At 39.5% G+C, this 19,273-nt stretch overlaps 1 protein-coding gene and 1 pseudogene across 2 annotated transcripts in view; one reads left to right on the forward strand and one right to left on the reverse strand.

Moving 5' to 3' along the window:
- The window catches only part of PAK1 (p21 (RAC1) activated kinase 1), a 148,216-nt gene that overhangs the window by 16,107 nt on the left and 112,836 nt on the right, over window positions 1-19,273 (forward strand). The gene's annotated exons all lie outside the window — the stretch shown is intronic.
- LOC116599735 overlaps window positions 9,092-19,273 on the reverse strand; it is a 38,335-nt pseudogene continuing 28,153 nt past the window's right edge.

Genomic DNA, 19,273 nt, shown 5'->3' on the forward strand with positions numbered 1-19,273 from the left:
CTTTTAGAAAACAAGTGTGAGCCAGGACCTGTCTAAAGAAGACCCCCGCCCACCCCCTGCTGCCATTATCCTCTCCTGGTACTTTGTTATTTTCTGTAATGGCATTCATAATGATCTGTAATTCTGTACTTACCCATTTATTGTATGTCTAGACTTCCAACTTCATGGAATCGAAGATTAAATCTCTTTTGTCTACCACCATACCTCAACACCTAGTACAGTGTGTGGAACATAGTAAGTGTTGTCAATATTTGCTGAATGAATGAGTTCACACTATCAAGGATTAGTAAGTCTTGGCAGTTTTATCCCTGTACTTTTTTTCAAATGTGTTTTTATTTTTCTATCTCCTCTGCTTGGTTTTGACCATAATCATCTTTTCTCTAGGCTTTTAACTACTTCATTACTAGTATCCTGGCCACCAGTTTCTGCCCTCTTATTCATTCATTCATTATTCTGCCTAGAATAATTCTGATCCTGTTACTGTTCTGCCCCAAAACAATTGCTATGTTTCCATTACTTGTAAGATAATGTGTAACCTGAGTTGTTTTTCAGGAAACTTTATAATTTGACCTGACCTGCTTTTTTAGCCTTATTTCTCCTGACCCTACTCCAGCTCTCTAAAAAGACTTTCCGTTTCATTCACTTTCATATATCCTATCATTCTGTTCCTTCAGAATATCTAGAATATCTTTTCCCTCTCTGCTATTAAAACTCTTCATTCATGGGGCACCTGGGTGTCTCAGTGGGTTAATGCCTCTGCCTTTGACTCAGGTCATGATCCCAGCATCCTGGGATCCAGCCCCCATATTGGGCTGTCTGTTTGGCAGGGAGCCTGCTCCCCCCCAACCCCCATCTCTCTGCCTGCCTCTCTGCCTACTTGTGATATCTGTCTGTCAAATAAATAAATAAAATCTTTAAAAAACAACAACAATGGGACGTCTGGGTGGCTCATTTGGTTAAGCCATTGCCTTTGGCTCAGGTCATGATCCCAGGGTCTTGGGATCGGGTCCTGCATTGGGCTCCTTGCTCAGCGGGGAGCCTGCTTCTTTCTCCCCCTCTGCTTGCCACTCTGTTTGCTTGTGTGCATGCTCTCTCTCTCTCTTTCTGACAAATAAATTAAATCTTTTTTTTTTTTAAGATTTTATTTATTTGACAGAGAGAGAGAAATCATAAGTAGGCAGAGAGGCAGGCAGAGAGAGAGGAGGAAGCAGGCTCCCCGCGGAGCAGAGAGCCCGACATGGGGCTCGATCCCAGGACTCTGGGATCACGACCCGAGCCGAAGGCAGAGGCTTTAACCCACTGAGCCACCCAGGCACCCCAAATAAATTAAATCTTAAACAACAACAACAAAAACCCCAAAAAACAACTCTTCATTCATAAATCCAACTTGGATGCCATGTCTTCCATGTTGTCTTCCAGGCCTCATCTACCTATGCATGATTACAAATTCTTGAAGGTGTGCTACACACTGAATGTTTATGTCTTTCCCAAATTTATATGTTAAATCTCAATGCCCAATATGATGACTTGGGGAGGTGGTGTCTCTAGGAGATTAAGTCATGAGGATGGAATCCTTATGAATGGGTTAGTGTTCTCATAAAAGAGACCCTAGAGAGTTCCCTTGCCCCTTTTGCTATGCAAGGACACAGTGAGAAGACCGCATCTGTGAGCTAGAAAGAGAGTTCTCACCAGTCATTGAATCTTCTGGTGCTTTGATCTTGAACTGCCTAGCCTCCAGAACTGTAAGAAACAAATTTCTTTTTTGTGTGTGTGCCACCCAGTCTATGGTATTCTGTTACAGCACCCCTAATGAACTAAAACAGGTAGTACTTTTTTCATTCCTTACTATATACTTAGCATCTTGAGCAGTATGTGGCATGTAGTAGGCTGTCAACAAATCCTTATTAGATGACTGAATAGCAGTTTACTTATCTACTCAATTGTTTATTAAGTTTTTTGGAATGTCCATAGCATTCTTTCCATCCTTTGCACTGTAATTAGAAGTTCATTTGTTATCCATAGGAGATGATCACTTACAAAGTTAATCCCCATTCAATCATCCCTCCCTGCTCTCCAATGGACTCTGTCCTCTTCACCCTCTTTCTTAGTAAGTGCCTTTCTAATGGTAGGATAATTAACACCGAACAGTACAGTGCAAATAGATTCAAAAATCGACACTGACCACAAAAAAAAAAAAAAGAAAGAAAGAAAGAAAAAGAAAACACAATTCTGTAAAACATGAAGACTTTTATAAATTTGAAATAAAGCAGTATTAGAGAATGGCTTGAATCACACATGCAGAAATCATTGACAAATGAAGATTAGATACAGCTAGACCAGTTTAAAATTGAAGGGGAAATAAGCGTGAGTAATGACATAATATGAGATTCAGAGGACAATGATTTGAGTAACAAAGGATTAAAATAGACCCTTGGGAAAGATTGGTGAAGCTCTTGAATATTTTTAGAAAATTGATCCACTTATCAATGTATTTTGAAAGCCAAATGTGAAGTGACAGATGTTCTTTGGTTTAAGAATTACCTTATAGGCAATTAGAATTTAAAATTTTGTTAAATATTAAGAATTAGAAAATTTTGTTTTACATTTATCTTGATAAATGAAGCTTCAATCAATTGTTTTGAAAAAACTTACTAGGAAATTTTGTTCTCTCATCAGTTAACTTTTTTTTTGGGTGTTAGTTATACTCAGTAAGAATCCTGCTGTATGTACTTGTTTCTCCATTAGATTTAGTTTCCCAAGGTTGGGATTGTGCTTTACTCATTATATTACTATGTGCCTAGCTCAGACTCTGGTACTTAAGAGATATCTAATAAATGCATAGGGGATAGGAAGAAGTAAATAATAATTGAAGGGTTTGGAAAAGCTCCTTGGAAAGGTACTGTTTGGTGCAGAGTGTGTATGGCAGGTGAGTGAATAGGATTTGACTCTTAACACTTTGTTAGATCCAAAATGAAAACCTCTTTTATTCTTTCTTTTGCCGGCTCCTGCCTAGGGTGTACTTCAATATTCACAGCCTGTTCTCTGCCTCAATAGCTCTTGTTCTCATTGTAATTCTTCCTGGAGATTGAGATGGAAATGAGGAAGGCTTTGGGCTGCTGCCTCGGCATCCACATTCATGAGAACTTAGAAATGCAGAGGGACCAAATGCCATGCCTGACCTAGACGGATCCAGGTCAGCCAATCATTGCTTTACTGTCTCTCCCTTTGTTCTCTGTGTCTCCAGTCTCCTATCTGCTGGAGGTGCTACAGCTGTTTATACCGATTAATATAATGCTAATGTGACCCTTAATGAAAGCATTGGAAGCACATGGTCCCAGCTGGTGCATAAAAACCAGATCGGGTCAACCTTCAAAGTACCTTTTCTAACAACAATTGGACTAGGCACCTGAATACATTTTTGCATTGTTTTTGAAACTATGGAAACAAGCTGTAAGTGTTTAGGGAATGTAATCCCTTATTTTATGGGATAAGGGGGAAAAAACCCCCCTCAGATATGATAAAGCTCATGCCAAATTAATAATTCCTTATCTCCCATTTTAACAAAGATGTATCTCCTGTAAATGTAATTTTGTCCCTTCTGCATTTTATGCAGCATTTAAAACCTCTACCACTGACCTGACTTTGAATCTTGTGGCCCTGCCCCTTCCTGACTGTGATCTGGGGAGAGTTGCTTAACCTCCGTAGTTTCAGTTTCCTTATTTTTAAAATGGTACTAATAATAGTACCTGCTTCACAGGTTTGTTACTGGGATTACACAAGGCAATAATCGTAAAGCACCTAGCAGATTCCGGCGTATAACAAGTGTTTAGCAACTGTTGGCTATTATTATTATTACAGCATAAGGAAGCTAAAATGAGCCTAATGACCAGTGCTTTAATTTACAGCCTTGTTCTCGAAAGCTTTGTTCGTATTTCTCCTTGAAGGATCTGGACTTTGTGAAAGCAAAGATTTTGTCTGCTTGCTTCCACATATTCTCAGTACCTAGAGTAATTTTTAGCACATAGTAGTTGCTTAGTAAATATTTAGTGAATTAATGAATTCTCTTAGAGAAAATCTTTGAAAAACACCTACTTTATTTATTTATTTTTTTAATTTAAAGATTTTATTTATTTGGCACAGAGAGAATGAGAGAGAGATTGAATGTGAACAAACGGGGTTGGGGGGAATGAGGAAGGAAGAAGCAGACTCCTCACTGAGAAGGGGGCCAATGCCATGTGGGGCTCAATCCCAGAACTCTAGGATCATGACCTGAGCTGAAGGCAGATGCTTAACTGACTGAGCCACCTAGGCCCCCAAAACACCTACTTTTGGATACTCCAAAGACTTGTATGTTTTTTTCTTTATAATTGTTTGTATGAATTTGCATTTGTCTTTATAGTGTTTGTATTGTGTTCTTGATCTTTTCAGTTATCTGTTTCTCTCTACATTATAAATCTTCGTGGGTAGGAAACTATGATCTCACTATGGGTATTTCCTTGTGGCTCCAAGTACAGCTTTTTTTTTTTTTTTTTTTTTTTTAAATAGTTATTAAGGATTAGAATTCCTGACAACTGACTCTAAAAATCACTCATATTTAGTACAAATTTATTGAGTAAACACCAGTATATGCTGTGGCACCAATTCCAACTATAAGAAGTTGTGAATTTATAGGGTCAGTCCTTGGTGGCAAGAGGCGCTTAAATGTCCTTGTGACTGTTTTTTTTTTAGATTTTATTATTTATTTATTTATTTATTTATTTGACAGACAGAGATCACAAGTAGGCAGAGAGACAGGTGGGGTGGGAGGGGAAGCAGGCTCCCTGCTGAGCAGAGAGCCCAATGCGGGGGCTCAATCCCAGGACCCTGAGATCAGGGCCCGAGCTGAAGGCAGAGGCTTAACCCACTGAGCCACCCAGGCACCCAACTTATGTCCCTTTCTTAAAACCTATTTACTGGAGTAAATCTTTTATCTTAGCATTCAAGGCCTTCTACGATCTTGCCATATCTAAACTGTAAATCTATTTCCCCCCACTACCAATGAAGATAGCCTAGTTTAAAGATTTTATTTATTTATTTGACGGAGAGATCACAAGTAGGCAGAGAAGCAGACAGAGAAGGGAAGCAGGATCCCCGCTGAGCAGAGAGCCGGATAAGGGGCTTCATCCCAGGAGCCTGGGATCATAACCTGAGCCAAAGGCAGAGGCTTTAACCCACTAAGCCACCTAGGCGCCCCGTGAATGTTGTTCTTTACACATGAAATACCCCTCTCCTTCCTTGCCCTGTCTCTGCCAGATGCCATACTGCTCTTTCTTTAGGGCTTAGTCTCCTCTGTCACGTCTATTTACTTCTTTTCTTTTGTGATTAACTCCTTTGTATGTAAATCTCTTTATGGAAGAAGTGGATAGCTTTTGCAAGTGGAATGATTTTGAGGAAGGACATTGCGGACTGCAGAAAGAGTTGCTGCAAAGACAAGGAAGGAAAGGGTCAGCTGTTTTGAGAACATGATAGTAAATAATAAATGTTATCTTTAGTGTAGGGCAGTTTATTGGTCAGGTTTCTTATTAACAGGGGCAAGTAACAGAATCCACTCTAGCAGGTTCAAGGAAAAATGCTTTATTAGAGGGTGCCAGAGAGATTAAAGAGCCTTTGGGAGAGTAGAAGAAAAGGACCCAGGCTGTATTTCCAGGAACAAAATCCTCAAAGCGCACTGCAGAACCGAGCTGTCAGAGAAGCCACTTTCTTTTCCATAGTCTCAAAGCTCCAGATGGGAAGCTGTTGCCACAGCCGCTAGATCTAGAATCGTGCTGTCTCTGCGCAGTTTGCTCCAACAAGAGGGATGTTCTGTGTCCAGTCTCTTCACTCATCTAATTTCATTCCAAGTCAGTATCTAGTGTGAGAACATCTGATTAGCAAAACCTAAAAATCACAATTAGAAGGGAGTCTGGGAAATGTGTGTGTGTATATATATTCCCCAAGCTGGCTTTCATCATGATCATAAATTGGCTGATAGGAATAGTTGAGGAGGTAAGTTTTTTTGTTAACTAATGGATAAGAGAGGTATATAGATAGAGACAGAGAAGAAGGGGAAGGGGAGGGAGGGAGAGAGATAGGAAGAGAGGCAGATAGGAAGAGAAAAAGATAGGGATAGGAAAAAGAAGACAAAAAGATAGAGATAGGAAGAGAAAAAGAGATGGGCACTGACTTCATTTCCTAAAATGGGAGAAAAAATTCTTTAGTCCTGTTGGATCAACTTAGGTCACTTGCCCATCCCTGAACTATGAGAGTTTCAGAGACCACCAGAAACTAATTGGTTAAGCCTGAGTCTTGAACTAATGACTGTCAAAGAGAATGGTTTGAATACTATGGTTTAAATGTAGAATCAAGGGGTGCCTGGGTGGCTCAGGTCATGATCCTACGATCCTGGGATTGGGCTCCTTTGGGCTCCCTGCTTGGTGGGAGGCATGCTTCTCCCTCTACCACTCCCCCTGTTTGTGTTCCCTCTCTTCCTGTGTCTCTGTCAAATAAATAAATAAAATCTTTAAAAAAAATAAATGTAGAATCAAGACCTACCTCTGGCTGGGATGCCTGGGTGGCTCAGTCAGTTAAGTGTCTGCCTTTGGCCCAGGTCATGATCCCCAGGTTCTGGGAAGGAGCCCCACATCAGGCTCCTTGCTCAGTGGGGAGCCTCCTTCTCCCTCTGCGTGCTGGTCCCCCTTCCTGTGCTCTTTCTCTTCCTCTGACAAATGAATACATAAAGTCTTAAGAAAAAGAAAAAGAAAAAAAAGACCTACCTCTGGAGCTAGGTTTGGGGTCAGCATTATCTTAGGACAGTGGTTTCCAAAGTGTGGTCACTAGGGAACTTGTTGAAAATGCAGATTTCCTGGGCACATACCAGACCCACTGAATAAAAACTCTAGACATGGGGCCCAGGAATCTGTTTTTATACAAGCACTCCAGGTAATCATGACTCTGACAACATGCTAAAATTTGAGAAATGCCTTAGAAACATAAGCTGCTGAGGGATGAATACTGGATAAAAATCAGGGCTCTATTAGGAAGGAGGAAGAAGAGAATGAATGCTGGATAGGCAGCCAGTAGCGTCCATTTCAAAATTGTAAAGGTGGATAGGGGTCTGTAAATGAGGAATCTTGAATGTCTACCTCAAAAGGTTTAGATATCAAACTAGATCATATATGTATGAAGGACCTGTGCAAGTGAAGGAGATAGATTATAATAGGGATGAGTTAGAAAGCACATTGAACTTGGAGTCAGAGATTGGGTACTTATTTTGGTCTCTGTACTTCTTTGAGCAGCAAACTCCTCTTCTGTAAAACAGGAAGTATAATTACTAAAGTGTTGGAAGAATTAAATGAAGGGATGTATGTGGAGGTTCATTATTTAGCATATGAATAAATAAATATTTACTGAAAATGCTTGGTCAAAGTAATATGAACTTTATTCTGAGGACAAGGGGAAGTGTGCTCCCTTGGGACTGTCTTTCTTCCTAGGACAGTTCCCTGGTTCTTAGTAATTATTTCAGGTCTCAGGTCCTTGATCATATTTAGATAAGCTCTGATTTATTTATTTATTTATTTATTATTATTATTTTTTAAAGTTTTATTTATTTGACATAGAGATAGAGAGTACAAGTAGGCAGAGCAGCAGGCAGAGGAAGAGGGAGAAGCAGGCTTCCTGCTGAGCAGGGAGCCCAATGTGGGGCTCGATCCCAGGACCCCGAGATCATGACCCGAGCCGAAGGCAGCCACTTAACCGACTGAGCCACCCAGGTGCCCCGTTAAGCTCTGATTTAATTTCATGAGCAATGGTTTCTGCCTCTGCACTCTGTTCTTGGGGAATTATGTGAATTATTTACTTCAGCTGTCACAGGGATATAGAGATTTCTTTTTTGCTCTTATAACTAATATGTACTCAGGGTGATGTGACCATATATATTTTATGTTCTGCTTTGGCAGAATAACTGATTCCTTTTTATTTTCTTTTGTGAGGTCATTTTAATTTGTAACACTATGGCCTCGTCCTCCCACTTTTTTTTTTATACATTTCACATTTATTAAATATAGGATTTTTATAAATTTCTATTAGGTTACAGTGGAAAAGGTGTTCAGAATTGGTTTGGACTCTTTCCTTTACTTTATATAAGAAACTAAGGGAAGTAATTTGTCTAGTCCTGAGCCTGCTTTTTGCCCTCTTCTTACTTTTTGGCATGTTAGAATTTATATATGGGGTTAAATTTCATTTTTCCCCCTACATATTAGTCAAAAATATCTTGTCAATTGTTTATATCGAATGGGATTTAGTTAAAGTCATAAGCCTGGTCTGTTGAAAGCGGAACAGAGCTGATGTCCCAACCTAGGAAGAAGGATTACCTTCTGTGAGTAGAAGTGTTGTGGATCCAGCAGTGGAAAGAAGGGCCAACCATGGACATTACTCTTCCCTTCTAGACATAATTGGTATTCTATTTGATGTACTAGTTATTGGGTGTACCAGTGTTGCATTGTTAGGTGGCTTGTGGTCTTTTCTGTGTTTACATCTAGGATGTTTGAGGAAGGAAGGAAGGAATGAAATTGAATGAACAATTTTTACTCTTATGCTGAGCACTTCTCATCTTATCTATTCTACAAATAATAGCTAATGTTTGTTTCTTTTTTTTTTTTTTTTAAGATTTTATTTATTTATTTGAGAGGGAGAGCATGAGAGTGAGAGAGTGAGAGAGAGTGGGAGAAGGTCAGAGGGAGAAGCAGACTCCACATAGAGCTGAGAGCCTGATGCAGAACTCGATCCTGGGACTGCAGGATCATGACCTGAGCCAAAGGCAGTCACCCAACCAACTGAGCCACCCAGGCACCCTAATGTTTGTTTCTTTTAGAAAGTTACTGCTGGGTGGCAAGGCAATCAAAGAAACTTCTCATACACTTGTTGGTACTAATTAAAACCTAGATTAGCAGCTGAAGGGCAACTTAGGTAAGGGTTATCCAACTCAACACCTTTATTTTATGGATGAGAAAATGGAGCCAACAGAAGAAAAATAACTTAGTCAATATTTTAAAAAACTTTTTTTTTTTTTTCTGACTACAGATTTATTCAACACAAAACAGTCTCCTCCAGCTTTACTGAGGTGGCTGACCATGTCCAGGACCAAATTCACCTCTAAACTGGAATTCAGTTGCTGCCCCTGCCCTAGCCTCAGCTTTCTTGTCAGCACCAAGGGACACAGCACTTTGTCTGTAGGTGTCTCTGTTAGCTGTGGCCTTTCAGTCTCAAGACTGCTGTGGTGCAGAGTGGCAGGCACAATTTCAGCAGGCAGGTGGAGGTAATCCCAGAGATACTGGATAACCTTGTTGGTAATTTTCCAGTAGAAATGTCTCTAGGCAATGTATTCCTTTATGTAGCCTCATGATCTGAGAGACGGCTTGACCTTGACAACATGAAGACCGGGTACATTCTTGTCTGCCAGCTCAGGGTGTTAGGCATGTGGACATCCTTTTTGGCCACTATCACTCCCTCCTTGAAAAGGAGTTCATAAATGACAGAGGGTTCTTCTTGATCATGAACATCTCAGTAGCTGCTACGTATGGGGCTGGGACTGGAAAGGAAAACAACTCACCCAGTGTTATACAATAAGCTAGTTACAGAGTTAGGAATATATCTCGGCACTTCGGACTCTCTGTTAAGTACATTTCCACCACACCCCTCTGCTGGATACAGTGTAGGAGGAAGTGTTGAGTAAAAAGATTTGGGTATGGGGACGCCTGGGTGGCTCAGTTGGTTAAGCGGCTGCCTTCGGCTCAGGTCATGATCCCAGCGTCCTGGGATCGAGTCCCACATCGGGCTCCTTGCTCGGCAGGGAGCCTGCCTCTAGCCTGCCACTCTGTCTGCCTGTGCTTGCGCTCTGTATCTCTCTCTCTCTCTCTAACAAATAAATAAAAAAAATCTAAAAAAAAAAAAAAAAAAGATCTGGGTATGAACCATGGCTCTGCCACTTACTGACTTGTTCCTGAGAAAGTAGTACCACCTCCTCAAGTATGAGTTTCCTCATTTATAAAATGGGATAATACTGATCTTTCTTTTACCTGCCTTACAGGGTTATCATTAGGATAAAATGTGAGATGCAGTGGAAAAAAGATTAAAGTGAACATGGCCAATTTGTCTATGGATTTCAGCTTTATCACCTATTGACTGTGTGATTTTTGGGCAGGTCACTCAGTTGCTGTGAATACAGCGTTTCCTTTGCAAAATTGGGACAATATTAACTCCCTTGCAAAGAGCTTTTTTGAGGACAGTAGTGTATGTAAAGCATTCATAATGGTGCCTCATGAGGCTGTGGGTGGGATGGGTAAGGTATGAGCTTTGCGGTTAGTCAGGTTTCTGTTCTAAACTCTAGTGGCCCATGGTTAGGCTCTTTCTTCTGTCCAGGGAAGCCCCTGTAGAGACGGTAGACATTGAATGTGGTGAATTGATTGAAGAAGAGGTAGAGGAAATTTGGTGGCTGGGAAACTCAGAAAGGAGAATGGAAATGGGAAAAGTAATGCTATTTTTCATCACCGCTGCCTGCAGGCCACCGAGTATCTGTATGTCAGAACGTTTGTGATGAAACCTTTTCTCATAGTGATCTCAGTCTCTGACATAAATGTCGCAAAGTGTTGGGAGTATGTCTGAGTCCTCTGTTGACCCAAATACCTGACCTATAGTAGATATGTGATGTATTTTTATTGAAAGAATGATGACCTCAAATGAAGAAGTACTGTGGCATGTAGGGGTCCATAAATATGGGGTGGTCCCTAATTTCTTGTCCAAGCTCTAATTTGCTGAGATATTTATCATAAATCAGGCTTTTATAGTCTTTAACCTGATAGATTTGTGGGATTTCAGGTCTTGGGTTTTTGAAGCTTTGCTCTACCACCAACTTCCCTTTACTACCTTGGTTAAGCCAGAAAACGATTTCCTTCATTCCTAGTCATTGTGTGGCACCTGCTGGGTTTCTCTTTTTGGTCTTTAATCCTGGGATAGGGTTGTGGTTCTAATGCACAAGAGCTAGAGAACATAAAATCTGCATGATCAGGCAAACAGCGTTTCCTCAGAAGTTCCAGAATTATGGGAAAGCTATGGGAAATGCTAATAGGTTCCCTCCTTCTTCCTCCCCCCAAAGAATACTCTCATGTAAGCCATTAACTAATCATGTATATTATAGATCAGACAGTCTCCTGGGTGCTTTGAATACATTATTTCACCAAATGCTTAGTAGCCCTTTGAGTTAGGACATCACTTGGTGCCCACCACAGCAGGTGCACCCCTCCATTAACGAAGTAACACATAATTGATGCCTGTGTTGTTCTGCAGCCTTATAATCCCTCTCATTTTAAGCCCCCTCCCTAGTTTCCTCTAAAGTCAGTTGCTTGCTTTAGTTTAATTTTCTTTATTAGGCTGTTTTTATGTGGGCAAGCGTTCCCTTTTGAGGTTGATTGAATTGTGTAAAGCCTCAGGAAGTGCGAACTACCTTCCTCAAACCTGGTTGCATCAAAGCCCCATAAAGTCAAGTCCTGCCCCGAAAGAGGAAGAGAGAACCTGGGTTCCTTCACCAGTAGATATGAGTTGTCTTCTTTGAGTTCTCTGGGCTAATTTCACCACTTAATGAAGGGATATTTCCTTTTAAATTCCAACACTCCACTCTGTATGTGATTAATATCTGTGGGCCGTTTTTATGGAGGTATTTCCATCTACCTTCATACCATGTATGACCCTTGGGTCAGACAAAGTAAATTCAAGCTCTTCTCCATTTTATCCATCCTTTATAATGTCAGTGGTGATTTTATTTCTTTTCTTTTTTAGTAAATATTTTCTTCATGAGTTTCTAAGACAACTACCTCTCCTTGCCTCTCATAGCACTTTCTCTCCACAAAAAATTCCTATGGGTAGGCTCTTTATGCTAATTTTCTTGTTTTGTGTAACTCATTCACTTCTCTCATGTTTTTTCACTGTTGCTCAGATAAGCCATATATACCTCTTTCATGTATCCCTGACTTGTTTCTCAGAGTTTTTTTCTTTTTCGTAATATGTTTATCTTTGCTTGTTGTACTTCTGCTCAACAACCTTGGAGGCCCAGTTAAAATATCTGTCTCTGATACCTTCCCTGACATGTTCCTTCTGTTCTAGACAGAACACCCTTTTTTCCAGTGTTTATGTGATACTTTATTCCAATAGCTATGGTAACATTTATTGTATTGCACTTATTTGTACTGTATTGCACTTGTTTATACTGTATTGTATTGTAATTTTACTTGTTCATCTATCCTTCCTCTCCCTAAACAGTTCCTCAAACAGTCAGCCCTTCCAGTGTTGAAAGTACCCGTCATATAGATGGTCAACAAAAGTTTGCTCAGTGCCCTACTGCTGTGCAAGTTGCCATATATTCTCATTTACTCCTCACAACGGGTCTCTTGTATAGTATTAAGCCTATTTTACAGGTGAGGTAATTGAGGCCTGGAGATTAGTGATCTATTTATGATCTCAGATTTGGTAACTCAAAGGACTGTGTTTCAAACCTGTTTGCTGACTTCAAAGCTTGAGCTGTGTTTAGAACTATTCTTCTGACTCCTCATTCAGTATTCTTTCTGTGCATATCAGAAAAACACGAAGTGAGAGTGTGTTTAATGCAGTGATGGATAAGAGTTCAAATGAGAGTAAGGTGCAAATAGTGGTGGCACTCACGTAATTGCTGCGTATTAAGAAATGGTCTGGAGTTGTTAATGCCTTAATCGGTACTGTAGGCAGCCCTATAATTTGGCACTTACAAATGGATCTGTTTTAACTGGTTAGCAGATGTAACAACACCTACCTTAGGGCATGTTCTGTTCTAAAAAGGGATAAAAAGCTGCTGCTCTCGCACTATCATGGGTAATGTGGATGAGCTCAGCTTTGACCTGAAACAGTGCTTCTGAAATCTTTGGCTTCCAAGCTTTGTCATATTTTGTCAGGTGCTGTTAACCTACTTTTTCAGAACTGCAGAATCAGACAATTGGAATATGAATTGGAATATGGGGTTCTTACTCCAACTGTTTGAATAGCCTAAGTTCTCACCAGGGAGAGCCTAAACACAAAGAACTTTTATGGAGTTGATAAAGGAGGTCAAATGGTAGACCTTGGGAAACATTTCTGTCTCCTTGTTCTGTGACTATGGGCTATTGAGTTATTCTGTATTTTCTTAAGTTGTCTAATAACAAATTCATTACAGAAAGGTAACAAAAATGGGAAGACCTGGATTTAAGCTCTTGTTAGCCTTATGTGATTTGGGGCAAATGATTTATACTTCCTAGGCCTATTCTTTTAGATATTTTATTCCAGTGATTCTTTCTAGGAGATGTGATCATGCAGTCCAAGCACCACACATCTCTGCTGTCCAGGGACCTTGCTATGCTGTAAATTACAGCTTCTTTTGCCTTTCTTTTTTTTAGGTCACAAATCCTCCATTCACTATGTATACGCTAAAAATTTGTTGAGATCTGTCATCTTTTGATGTCTACTACCCATTCTCTTCCTTGTTGAGGTTTTTAATCTTTATTATCATTTCAGTGTGATTTTAGGTAGGAACATGGGTAAATGTGTTTTTAATCTGCCAAATTTAACTAGAAGCAAACTTCAAAGAAGTTGGAGATAAGGAAAATGAAGTTGCATTTATATCTGGAGTTCCAAAACTTCATGATGGAAGTAAGTGGAAGTTAGAGGCTAGGCCTTCCCAGGAGATGTCTTAGGTTTAGGTTTTTTAAATTTTATTTCATTTTTTTATTTATTTGATAGAGAGATCACAAGTAGGCAGAGGCAGGCAGAAAGAGGGGGAAACAGGCTCCCACTGAGCAGAGAGCCCGACAAGGGTCTCGATCCCAGGACCCTGAGATTGTGACCCAAGCCAAAGGCAAAGGCTTAACTCACTGAGCCACCCAAGCACCCCTAGGTTTAGGTTTTGACTTCATCATCTACTAGGTATAGGACCTTAGACAAATTACCTCCCTAAATCCTCATTTTTGAGATTGGAATTTTAAAAAAACATATATTTTTTTTTTTTTAGGGAAAGAGAAAGATTGCACAAGAGGGAAGGGAGAGGGAGAAAGATGCTCAAGCAGACCTCTGCTGAGTGTGGAGCCTGATGGGGGCTGGATCTCGAGATCATGATCTGAGCTGAAACTAAGAGTTTGACACTTAACCGACTGTACCATCCAGGTGCCCCTGGAATGAATGAATGGATTGGTTAATTAATTAATTAATTAAAAAGATTTTATTTATTTATTTGATAGAGAGAGTGCAGTGAGAGAGGGAACATAAGCAAGGGGAGTGGGAAAGGGAGAATCAGGCTTCTCACTGAGCAGGGAGCCTGATGCAGGACTCCATCCCAGGACTCTGGGATTATGACCTGAGCCAAAGGCAGAGGTTTAGTGACTGAGCCACCCAGGTACCCCTGGAATTTTTTTTTTTTTTTTTTTAAGAGAGGAGATACATCAGAAATTGCACTGAACTAGTAATCAAAACAAGAGTTTGCTTCTGGAAGACTATGGGATCTTGACTAAATCCTTTCCCCTTTTTGAGCCTCAGTTTCCCTCTGTAAAATGAGGAACTTGGCCGTGGTGATTTCTAAGTTCCTTACTATTCTAAGGAGTATGAAATTTTCCTGATTTCTGAAGAGGGCCTAGGATTCAAACAAATAGGGCTGGGTGTTCTGAAGTCTGTGTGTATCTGTCTACCATACTGACCAGATCATGATACTTTAAAAAAGAATACTTACCATTTACATTGACGTGGATGGAACTGGAGGGTGTTATGTTGAGCAAAGTCAGAGAAAGATAATTATATGGTTTCACAGTGCAGAGGATCATGGGGAAAGGGAGGGAAGACTGAAGGGGAAGACATCAGAGAGGGAGAAAATCCATGAGAGACTCTTAACTATAGGAACTAACTGAGGGTTGCTGGAGGGGAGGTTAGTGGAAGAACGGGGTAAATGGGTGAAGAGCACTGGGTGTTACAAGCAACTGACAAATTATAGAACACTATATCTGAAACTAATGAGTACTATATGTTGGAAAATTGAGTTTAAATTAAAAAAAAAAGAGGAATCACAGTATACAAATCCATGGCTCTTAGATAGTACATGGTAAACAGGCAGCCATTTAAAAACATTTCACCCTTTTTCCTTTTTCTCCTGGGATTAAGACTAGCCAGGGTACCTGAGGTCTTAGCATGGGAAAGAACAGCTCTTTGCTTTTTGGAGCTGTAATTATTGTGTGTCTGCTCTAGTGAGAGAGAAGAATATTAAAGTTATTATAACATTCAGTGATGAATGTATAATAGAGGGATGTACCTAGTATTATCTAAGCAAGGAGCGAGAAGGGAGAAGAGGCAGTGAAGGTTCCGGAGAGGAGGTGACATTCACATTGCAAGAATGAGCTTCTGTTGAGCTTCCACTGAGCTTCACCAATTTGAAAAGGTGTTGAGGTCTTTTTGGAGTTTCTTTCCCCTTTCTCTGGGCTTCAGCACAAACTAGAGAATTCCTTTAGGAAGTCACTAGAGCCTATTTTTGAACTGAAAAGTTTTTTGGAAGTCTGAATGAGTGTTTTTCTGATGCTGGCTTGGACCTCTCTTTACACCAGTGGAGACAAGGTGCTTGGCCAGGCTGTTGTTCTTAGTCTGTTTGAGGTTTAGGTACTGTTATTGGACTTACGTCAGTTAAGCAGAAAATTATGTCTGCTCTTCTGAGAGTTACCTGAGTGGATTTCTGAGATATAACTGTTTGCAATCTCTACTTTCTGTCTTCCCAGGCAACTGTGGGGTCTTTGGGACCTAACATAAGATATCTCAGCATTTAACCTCTTAAAATATCTTGCCAATATATTTTTCCTTTTGGATTAAAAGTTGGCTCTATTTTGACTTGCTACTTTTTGCTTGTTGATTGTTGGGCATCTAAGCTTCTTAGTAAATTCATAGGCTAGAACCGCCTAGCACAGAAAGAGTGAGTGAAACATTTTTATTACATGAGCAACAAATATTATTGTATTTATTTTATGCTACTTGCTGTGCTAAACTCTAGATATATAAAGATAAGTAAGATCCAGTTCCTCTTTTGGAGAGCATAGACTAGTGGCAAAGAAAGAGAAAACAATACTTTAGGAAATATTGATTGAGCATGTAATGTACTCTGAACCATGCATGATAAGCAATAGGAATGAATGATAGACTCTCAGCCCCTGATGTGTGTATACCTAATGGGAGGTGGCATGGTGAGAAGGAGCCCTGTAAGCCAGTAATGTGGCATTTATCATAAAAGAGAGAGTGGGGCGCCTGGCTGTCTCAGTTGGTGGAGCATGTGACTCTTGATCTCAGGGTTGTGTGTTTGAGCCCCACATTGGCTGGAGAGATTATTTAAAAATAAAATCTTAAAAAAAATTAAAAACAATAACAACAAAGGAGAAATAGTATGTATGCATTTGAGGAAAATACCATGTTATAATTGCATTAAATGTTCTATAAACTTTCTCCCAGTCCCAAACAGTTTAAGATTCTATGATACTGTGAGTTTTTCACTTACAGGTACCAGAAAGTAAGTGGTATTATATATACCAAAAACTCATGGAGAAGAATGTTGATTTAAAAATATCCAATTCCAGGGGCACCTGGGTGGCTTTAGTTGGTTAAGTCTGTGACTTCAGCTCAGGTCATGATCCCAGGCTCCTGGGATCAAGCTCCGTGTTGGGTTCCTTGCTTAGTAAGAAATCTGACTCTCCCTCTCCCTCTCCCCCTTTCCCCTGCTTGTGCTTTCACTCTCACTATCAAATAAATAAATAAAATCTTTAAAAAAAATAGCTACATCCAGTGTAACAGAATTATGGAAGTTGGATAAGTGATTGATTTTCTGAGTGTTAAATTCTAAAACAAGAGTAGTGGTTGTTGAGCATTTTCCAGGAAGTGATCAAGTGAGCAAATGTTTCCTGAATGCTTTTTCTGAGGTCAGTCTCTCCCTAAGAGTAGTAGATTACAAAGAAAAAGTATAAAATGGTGTTCCTGCCCTCGAGACGCTTTGATTTCATTAGGGCAGTAGGATGTATATGCTAAAAAATTGAGTAGTTCTACCAAATAAATTGGGTGCAAACTTTAAGGTTTAGAGAAAGGCAGATGATTAGTTTCCCTAGACCTCCTGTAACAAAGTACCACAAACTAGTTGATTTAGAACAACAGAAAATTATATTCTTACAGTTCTGGAGGCCACAAGTCCAAAATCAAGGTATTAGCAGGGTCATGCTCTCTTTGAGGTTGTGAGGGAAGGATCTGTTCCACGCCCTTCTCCTAGCTTCCAGTAGCCTCCGCTGTTCCTTGACTTACAGATGAACATCTTCTCCCTGTGTCTTTTCACAGTCTTGTGTGTGTGTGTGTGTGTATCTGAACTTCTTAGTAAGCACAGGCTGAAACAGCCTAGCTGGAATTTGGAAATTTGTTTCCAAATTTCTCTTTCTTATAAGGACCCAGGTCATATTGCATTAAGGCCCACCCTAACAACTTTATTTTAAGTTGATTACCTTTCTAAAGACTTTTTTTTTTTTTCCAAATAAAATTGCATTCCAGGATACTAAGGTTTAGGCCTTTGACATATCTTATTTTGGGAGACACTGTGCAAATCCATAACCATAGGCTTGAGGGTTAAGGAAAGAACTTGGTCAGATAAGAGTTGAATTAGAGAGAAGTGGAGATATTATGAGACAAGTCTGTATAATATCCAAACCCTCTTAAGAGGACACTCCAGGTAAATTCATCTTGGTAGAACCAAGGAGTTCTGAGCTCCACAAGCAGGAATATTTAGAGAAATAAGATTATTTCAATTTTCTTCTTAGTCATTTTTGTTCACAGTATACTATTATGGGCAACTTTTTTTTTTTCTATAAGCAATTTTATTAATGCCACATATCCAGTCTTGACCAGTAAGATGTTGATTGCATATTGCATAAAAATTTATTCTTAGGTAACAAAAATAAAATTATTTTAACTTACACAGTCATTTGTAATAATAGAAGATCTTTCTCTTTGTAAATGTGATGAATTTGCCAAAAAAAAAAAAAAAAAAAGATGGCTTCCCTCAAGGAATTTGACATTAGAAAATGAGGGTGAATCATAACATTTCTTAATCTGTGACTCTTGGGATTAGGGCAGTAATTCTCAAGTGTGACCATTCCTAGAAAGCTTAAAATTGTGTTGATATTTAGATTCCACCCAGGCAGGACCAAATAAATTAAATTTGGGGGGTAAAGGTAGGTATGGGGTGTGGGCATCAGTGTTTTTAAAAAGCACTCCAGGTTTGTATACCTGGTTGTGGCACTGGGTTAGAGGAATAAGAAGGAACCTGGATTCTGGTCCTTGCTGTGACCTTGGACATTCAATAAAACTACTGTGTCTCAGGTACCTCTGATAATAAAGAAATCTAGGTGTATTATTTCTGGCATGTACCAGCTGTTTAATAACTCAAAATAATTTTTTGAGTTTCAACTTTCTCATTTGTAGAATGGAGAGAATTAAAACTACCTTCAAGGTTTGCTGTGACAATCAAATATTTGCAGATACTTAAGAATGCTTTGTAGATTCCAAAGTACTATGCAAATATGAGGGTTTTTAAAATTTTCACTGATAGATAACTTGCCCAAGGTGTTACAACTGCTTGGTGCCATAGACAAGACCAAAATCCACATCTCCTGAATCTTTTTATTTCCCCATTAACTTGAAAGGTGATCTTTCTTTCTTTGTCTTTCATTTTTCAGTTCTTTTAAGTTGTAGCTGAATGTCTTTTGTATTGGATACTTTCAGGCTCCTAGATATAATAAGCAGCATATTGGTTTAGTGGAAGGAACATGATCTTTGGAGCTGCATGGATGTGCATTTCAGTTCTGTCTTCATTACCAACCAAATCACTTTAACCTCTCTCAGTTTCTGTTTCCTTGCATGTTAAATGGAGTATTAAATGAGAAAATAATGTGAAAGCGCTTAGCACTATATTTGGTATGTAATAACAAGCATTGGTAATTGTTGCTTTTTGTTATTATGAGGGGCAGTGATAGAGAGAAATACCTTTAATACATTTGGATAAATGTGAAAAAGAAACCATTCCATTTGACTTTACCGAACAGAGTCATCTTTTTGATGGCTGTTGGGAATGTGCTTGGTGGGATACCTTCCAAAGTCTTTATTATAACAACTTTAATTTGTATAGTTTTATACTGTTTTAAAGGTG

Source organism: Mustela erminea, chromosome 9 (assembly GCF_009829155.1).
Source record: "Mustela erminea isolate mMusErm1 chromosome 9, mMusErm1.Pri, whole genome shotgun sequence".
In the NCBI taxonomy this organism is placed as follows: domain Eukaryota; kingdom Metazoa; phylum Chordata; class Mammalia; order Carnivora; family Mustelidae; genus Mustela; species Mustela erminea.